Raw genomic sequence first — 8,692 nt, forward strand, 5'->3', positions numbered from 1 at the left:
ATACTTTCATATAAATAATACAGAACATCAGTAGGGAAAATTATATGTACATCCTATGGATAATTGTTTAAATATGCTATGTTATATCCAGTGATTTTTGGGTTTATGTAAGATCTTTTTCATGTTCGTGTTAAGTTCTATCTATTCTTACAAAATGAGATTGTTACAATTTTCCATCAAATATAGTTATATTGATATAGCGGTGTTAATCACTTTCTTACATGAGGCTGAAGCCTTGTATAAAGACAGGTACTAATACACGAAAATCCATCAGACTAATCACATGCATTAATTGCATTGCTCATTAGTTCATATTAAGATTGAATACATAGTTTAACAAATCACAAGCACCTAAATATATGGAACTGACATCGGCCATAAATTAGAAGCTCTAGGCAGAGAAAAATAGTACTAAATAAGAAAATGTTTTCACATTCAGTTTCATAAGCGAAAAAAACATGTATTTAGATTACATATCGTTTAGCACTAAATATAACATCAGTTGTTAAGGATCAACACCAGCTCTAAGCGAGCAAAAGGGTGCATCAGAACTGTCATAATGATTTTCAACAAGCCAGCTAAACTTCACACCCAGATAACTGACCATCATTGGTCTCGTTGTGAATAGGAACAATCTCACAATATTAATGGATGGCGTCTTTCAGGGGATCGTAAACCCAATTCCTCCGCCTTCTGCAGTAAAATCGAGTCTCTCATAGTCAGCTGATCCGCACTTGACTCCTCCACCCAATCGTACTTTCTGCTGGAGAAAAAAGGGTCAACAAGCACGAACCCACACCGACAACTCAACACACGCACATAAATCTCGCATGCTCTTAGCATCACCGGCCACGGCTGGTAGCACCCCCACCTGCTTCTCGTAGTATCCCTGGCCGTCTTTAGCAGCACTGTCGCATGTCCCTTGCAGCACCGTTTCCTGTCCCTGGCAGCACCTTTGGCCCCGCCGCACCATCGTCGCCGCTCGCAGCATCAATGGCCACAGCTGGCAGTACCCGCAGCTCGGAAATAAAGTCTTCCTTTCAGATCACTACAGTGCCCTGGGAATAGAGGATGAGAGCCAGTGTACACATGGCGCAGAGCAGGATTTCGAACAGCAAAAAAAAGCAACCAACTGTGCAAAGAACAATTATTAAAGTCTGAAGCAGATAATAAGCTACACAATTGCCCCCATCAAGTCATTATTATTTTCTGAATAAACTAAGCACTAAAATATGCTATTTGGGTAATATTAGCTAATTTGGAAGTATCGGCCAGAAGGCTCTTTCGTTTCTCATTTTCAAAGTAGTTTAGCTCTTTCTGATGATAATAACTCTTGCACATCAGTGGAGCAACACTGTTTAGCCTCTCACATTTACAAATAGATGATCATAGGCTCATCGCCATTCTAGTATATTTGTATCAACAGGTCACCATTTCTGACTGATCCTAGCAGCAGATCATACAGTAGGTAGGCAGCAAAATTACTGTGACTGAACAAAACACACGTATGCTGTTATAATTCCATCAGATGCTTACTTTCCATATTTGCCAGCTCTATTGTTATAATTTGCATACTGTTGCAATTCATTAACTATATGTATATATAATAATACTTGCTAAAGTACTGATCTCTAAATTTCAAAAATATTCAGACCAATCTAAGTATTGCATTATAAAGTTCATGTGTCAAATTGTATATTCGCCTGGCTTAACAGCTAGTAAATCATGGGTACAACCAGTTCGTTTTAATCCTAAGATATTAGAAGTAAGACCTAGTTAGAAGTGGCCTACATTGCCAAATAAGAGTACTCTAGGCCTTCTAATTCTTAATTATTTCTTCCTGTGTGCCTTCATACACTATATACCATATGCTGCACACCTACATTTAAGATTTACCTTTGTTCTTCCAACTACAACATTATAAAGTTACGTGCCCTGCCACATCAAGGGCTAAAGGTAGTTCAGATTAATAACCATGAGATTTGGGAACGTTATAATGACATTGCCTACAGCCCTCAGAGAACCTCGCCTTAAGATAAGTTGGTGTGTGCAAAGAAAGGTGTACCTAAGTGTTGATGGGGGATGCTGTAGCCACCAGGCAGGGCTGCAGATCTCCCACTTTGTCTGTCCTGAATTAGACATCTGCAGCGCCTTGGCATTGAGCAGGAGCTCCACACCATCAAGGCATCAGAACATCAACAACAAATTCACTGCAACTTGTGCACCATTCTGCCGGAGAAAGGAAATGGTGCAGCTAAGAATTCAACACCAACAATCTCACACAAACAAAACGCCTCCAGGGCATAAACCTTGCTTGTTGTTTGGACTGATCTGACCTAAAGCAGATGTCAACTATCTGCACCTGAAAAAGGAAATCCATAAATTTTTCAAAAGAGATAAGAAAGGAGAGCAAAAGGCATGTATACTGAGACACACTAACAGAGAAATCTATTATACGAGTAAATTTCGGATCTTGTCAATTTCACTCAAATTTATGAATTTCATGACCTAATTATAATAATAGCTCATGATGTCTATACTCTCTTCCTCTTCTATAAAGCCTATATGGAGCAGGTACATGGAAATTAAGGAAATCCATCTATAATAAGCGAAAAAATATTAAAACACTGAAAATAGTACAGATAAATGAGAGCAAAGGAGAAGATTATTGAACTTGGATGCACGCTAATGCATTTAAGTGAAACTGGAGAAATATGTCTGATATACTGAAACAGAGTGGCTGGTAGAGTGAACTTACTGGCGTTATCAATGAATCAATTCAATGATACACACAGAGGCATGCAATTATTCAATAAACGGTTGAAGAGTGAGCATAAATTTGTATGATGTGCCAAAAGGTTTCCTAAAAGGATGGATGAATGGATGAAATATGTAAAGAGCATATTTATATCAGTATTAGGTTCAAGAATGTGACATGTGCCATCCCCTGTTTTCTGAGAGAAACACTAAAACTTGTGTTCTATTTGTTCATTTCTAATTAAAAGCAATTTACATTTATAGTAATGGCAAGATTAACTATGCTCGCTGAACATGAAGCGCCAAAAGTAAGAGCATGATTTAGAAGAAACATTAATATCATAGTAACAGTAAGATTATCTAAGGGAAATTTAAAAGTGAGGCAAAAAGGGCACAGTCGGATGCAAGAACATAAGAACAGAACAGGGGCTTGAAGACCTCACCTCAGGAAAACAAACAGATGGACTCAGTGTGTGAGAGAGATACTTGAGGCTTGAAGGCCTTATCTAAGAGCAGCTAACAGAAGAACTGAGGGGGCAACCTGGAGCAAAACCCAAAAACAAAGGATGAGATAGTATAGTGATCTGAACAATTAGTACCATTCAGATGCACCAAATATCCCAGTTCGAAAGCATATATCTAACCTAGATAAGTTGTTAAGCTCAATATAGCAGGAAGATAACAATTTAGCATATATCAAAATCAAAATATGTGACCTGAATGCATGAGGCAGCCCAGCTACTCTACTGGGAAACACCAGATGAACCTTGAGCTTACCCACATCATGGTCACAAGATCCGAGGGGCAAAGCACATGCAAACCAAAATAAAATCTGTGAGAGAACTTTTTAAATTTCGCCCAGCACTAACTAATCAGAGGAATGCAGAAGGTTTGCAGTGGCTAAAATTCTAATCCCAAAGGGTCAGGAAAGAAATAGCTGGATCTTGATAAACTAATTAAAAGAAGTGATGTTGCTCAGCTTTGCAACATCGTATGACCAAAAGGCCAAGTCCTAGGCTTGGCCTATTATTTTAGCCTGCAAGTGTTTTGTGTCTGCTGCGATATGCAAATCAATAGTGGCATACGGATTTGGTCATATAAGAGGTAGTGACTCCGGCTGCCCGTGTCAAGCATAATCTGGATCCAGAAAAGTACACAAATGCCAGGTCTCAGAAATAATGTTCTTTTGACTTGGCAACAATCAAGCTTTTCATTTGTCTAAAACTAAACAATGACATATTCGCCCCTACCATTTTCTCTTATGGTGGTCAAGCTGGTCTACATGCCAGAGCTTAAGCATCATTATATCATTTCTAAAATATTTGTATTTTGTAGTGAACCCTCAAACTATGCTCAACCGGACGAACAAAAAAATGATCTACAGAAGAAATTAACATGGGAGAAGGAGATGGCATTATCCACCTTCCTAACATCCCATGCTGTCTCATAAAACCACAAGCAAGTAAGGAGGCAAACCTGATGGTACCAATGGTTCAAATAAATAAGGAGAAATCAGGGACAAAGAGATGTACATAGTCTACTTGCACTCACAAATTGGTGTTGAATTTCAGTTTGCATCAAACATCCAGTCATGCTACCATTTCATCTAATATCAAGTCTAATTTCAATGCTAACGGTGTATAAAAAACAACTTTCTGGGACAAGATTACCTGATAGTCTACCAGATATTTCAACCCGATAATGGTCCTATCATGAAGGTGTCATGAACAAGAAATGCTTCAAGCAACTGTCAGTTTTTGGGACAGATTCTTTGAGGTACATCTTCTGTCTCTTGAGCCACTCGACATACGGTAATTAAGTGCTTCAGCATCCAGCTCAGTACCAATTCCTACAGGTAATCACACACAGAAAACATGAGTTTGAAAACCAAATTTGGCAAAAGAAAATCGGTAACCAGAGATGATGAAAAAGAAAAGGCACTAAAGAAATAGGGTTCAAAAAGTCAGTCACCTGGGTGAAGTCTGCAAAGAAATACTCTTTGATCTTCTCAGTTACAGCCAGCTCCCTCTCCAGGATCCTCAGGAACTGAAACAACGCAACATGAGACATTATTACTTGACCTAGTTTTATAGAGAATGCACCTAGCAGAACACATCAGGTCGTGGCTAAAACATAATAAAAATGACAAGCATAATTAGCATCATTCAACAGTGGCTAAAACAAGCAGCATGGCATGGTCAAGAAGTAAACAAGATGAGATCGTAGGTGCAGAGACAATATAAGAGAACTTCTGCTCACAGTTATATCCATACAAGCTCATGGTCTGCAAACAACTTCTTGAGCTGCATAACATAAAAGGATAGGAGTCCTTAAAATAATGTAATTCATCCAAGATTGGAGAAATATGTATCTTCTATTTATGAAAGAAATCCATATAAAAAATAACGCTGACATAGAGTTGGAATCGACACCTTCCTGAGGACATCCCCTTTCTTGTAATGATTGCTTTGGCTTCTGCTCACAGCGTGAACATCTTGATAGTAGCTACCGATTAGCTAGTCTAATCTCCAAGAGCGGAGCTGAAAGGCCAATTTAGATTAGGACGTAAAATTTACAATGTTCATATTAATGGACTAAAACACGATAAACTTCCGATTAGTAAGGCGTTTGGGTAACAAATAATTCACAGTTTTGAGACACATCTCATCCACGGAAGCGCAACTACAGATTATCATGCTCAACCTGAAGGTAGGAAGAAATCAAACCTAGACAAGGAACAATAGAGACGAGGCCAGGTAACGAACCAACAAACATGGCAAAGCCTAGAAGAGAGTAATCAAGAGCGGATGTGAAGATTTGGGAGCAGATGGGAAAAAGATTTGGGAGATGCTCACGTGGGCATCATAGGCATCGGCCGAGCTCGCTCTCAAGCAAGTGCACGTGGTTGCGTGCTCCATCCCCAACGCCGTGGTGCCTGGGGGCGCAGACGAGACGAGCCGCCGGGCAGAAGATTTGGGACAGGCGAGAAGGTTGGACCCATAAGCTGGCCGACCGCCGCCTCAATCTCCCGAATGGCGCCGGAGCCCGAGGACGGCGGCGGCGGCTGCCCGAGGGACGAGCAGCGGCAACCTTCAGGCCTCCGCAGCAGCCGACCGGCTTTGCTCCTCCCCTTTTGCAGGTGGCCGGTGCATCTCCGCCTCCCTCATTCTCCCGTATCCTCTCGCCGCCCCCATTGGCAAACAAGAGAAGCCATGATTGGGGGACTTTTTCACCACGGGCGTGCGATGATGTCGATCTAGGGTTTTCACCTGCCCCACGCGCGCGTAGGAGAAAGAAGATGACTCGGACGAGCGGGCGTGGGTGCCTCCGACCGGTGGCCCGCACACACAACTGGTCCCATAAGTCATTGGCTCGTTTGGACAAGCAAAAGGTGATAAAATAATTACCACATCCGACGGCTGAGGTGAAAAGTGGGATGCAGATTTTACTGTTGCTGGGCAAATGAACGATCCAGATCAATGTGCCCCTCTCAGATGGCCTGGTTGAGAGGGTAGTCTAGCATCATTTATAGGAGAAATTGGAACCTTAACATCAACTTTCTGCCAACCAGCTGTTGTGTCTGCGTGAGCTTGTGGAAGAGAAAAACTTGTAAGTGAGGCAGGATCAGATTCTGCAAAGTTATAAAGCTCCAGGATAAGGTGAAAGAGAAGCTTCATGTCAAAGTTTCTTCAAAATTAACACAAACCGAGCATAAATCCATTATCTGATTCAAACATGAATACACCATTTAGAAACAACTTCACGAAGCATCATAATTCAGATTTTGGGGTTTTGTTAATTAATCTACCATCATGGATCATTATGTGTACTTTGTGCAATAGCTAAGTTCCTACAGGAAGATGTAGGAAAATATTGTAATACAATGAAAGGGATACAGAACTAACAATTTCCGGTGATTCGCCAATATCATTCTTCGACACTCCAGCGGACTGTGCATCTCTTCAGCATCCCTCATGGTCAGACGTATTCCTCTAACACACCACATACTATTCCTCTAACACACCACATACTCTTAGAACAAGTAGCTGGTAACAAAATTACGTGATCTAACATACAAATTGAACTTGCAAACGCCCAAATCAACTTAGACGTGTCAACTGTCGATACAGACGGTTGAATTCCGTACCAGCTGTGTGATGTGTTGGTCGAGCTTAATGCAGATGTTGCCATTGCGGTCCTCACGGAGGCGAACGCTGGCAGCATCTCTCATGCAGTCATCGATCGTGGAGAAGTCCAGGTTGCGGGCAGATCCCGTCACAGGAGTAGGGCGTGGATCACACAAGTACGATTGAGTATCCTAGCGGCGATGGAAGATTGAATTAGTGCATGGGAAACAAAGAGAACATCAACGGGATCATGCAATAGCAATGAACTGGACCGTGGCTCAGAATGGATGGAGATCGAAGGCGGAGGAGCGTCGGCTGAATTGGGGAAGGAGACGCTGATGCCCGCGGAGTGGACGTCAAGCGCGGCGGTAGTCAACGTGGTCGTCATCCGTGAATCCGCGCGCACCTCTTGCTGGCAGGATCGTCCCAGGGCGACGCCTCAGAGGAGAACGAAGGCGGCGGCGCGATCGTGGGCACACGGCAGCGCATGCGACTGAGGCACGGCAGCATCGCTGTAATTGCGGAAGTAGGCGTCGCCCATGTCGGTGTAGTCGGGCGTGCGCGTGGGCATGGGCATGCAATCCAGGCGTGGCCGATATCGTGTTGGGTTTTGGTGTGGGCCGTCGACCATCCGTCGGATGGAAGGTAACGTGATTTTTGGGTGGGGAGAATGGGTGAATTTAGATCATTAGATGAACTTTGATAGACGGTTCAGATTTTATTTTCCTACACAAGTTTGTGCCTTTATAAGTAGTAGAGATTAAGAAGAGTGAAAAGTCTAAGCTTGGGGATGCCCCCGTGGTTCATCCCTGCATATTTCAAGAAGACTCAAGCGTCTAAGCTTGGAGAGGCCCAAGGCATCCCCTTCTTCATCAACAATTTATCAGGTTTCTTCTATTGAAACTATATTTTTATTCCGTCACATCTTATGTACTTTACTTGGAGCCTCTGTGTGTTTTTATTTTTGTTTTTGTTATTTTCATTCTATGAATAAATGCTTGTGTGGGAGAGAGACACACGCCGCTGGTTCATATGAACACATGTGTTCTTAGCTTTATTCTTAATGTTCATGGCAAAGTTTGAAACTGCTTCGTTAATTGTTATATGGTTGGAAACAGAAAATGCTACATGTGGTAATTGGTATAATGTCTTGAATAATTTGATACTTGGCAATTGTTGTGCTCATGTTTAAGCTCTTGCATCATATACTTTGCACCTATTAGTGAAGAAATACTGTAGAGCTTGTTGAAATTTGGTTTGCATGATTGGTCTCTCTAAAGTCTAGATATTTTCTAGTAAGGGTTTGAACAACAAGGAAGACAGTGTAGAGTCTTATAATGCTTGCAATATGTTCTTATGTGAGTTTTGCTGTACCGGTTCATACTTGTGTTTGCTTCAAACAACCTTTCTAGCCTAAGCCTTGTATTGAGAGGGAATACTTCTCATGCATCCAAAATCCTTGAGCCAAAAACTATGCCATTTGTGTCCACCATACCTACCTACTACATGGTATTTCTCTGCCATTCCAAAGTAAATTGCTTGAGTGATACCTTTAAAATTCCATTCTTTGTCTTTGCAATATATAGCTCATGGGAAAAATAGCCTAAAAACTATTGTGGTAATGAATATGTACTTATGTATCTTATTTCTTATAAGTTGCTTGTTGAGCGATAACCATGTTTCTGGGGACGCCATCAACTATTTCACCTTTGTTGAATATCATGTGAGTTGCTATGCATGTTCGTCTTGTCTGAAGTAAGGGCGATTTATCATGAGTTGAATGGTTTGAGCATGCATATTGTTAGAGA

At 41.5% G+C, this 8,692-nt stretch overlaps 1 long non-coding RNA gene across 2 annotated transcripts; it reads right to left on the minus strand.

The window, feature by feature from the left end:
* Positions 1-276: 276 nt before the first annotated feature.
* Positions 277-4,860, minus strand: LOC127294981 (uncharacterized). Of its 2 annotated transcripts, none has more exons than XR_007847324.2 (6): positions 4,729-4,860; positions 4,428-4,606; positions 3,201-3,298; positions 2,066-2,362; positions 872-1,058; positions 277-760 (listed from the first exon to the last, which is right to left on the minus strand). It is a non-coding gene; the product is annotated as an uncharacterized lncRNA (long non-coding RNA). The 2 variants fall into 2 exon arrangements; XR_011743335.1 differs by having other exon boundaries at positions 277-763.
* Positions 4,861-8,692: the final 3,832 nt, after the last annotated feature.

Source organism: Lolium perenne, chromosome 4 (assembly GCF_019359855.2).
Source record: "Lolium perenne isolate Kyuss_39 chromosome 4, Kyuss_2.0, whole genome shotgun sequence".
Taxonomy (NCBI): Eukaryota; Viridiplantae; Streptophyta; class Magnoliopsida; order Poales; family Poaceae; genus Lolium; species Lolium perenne.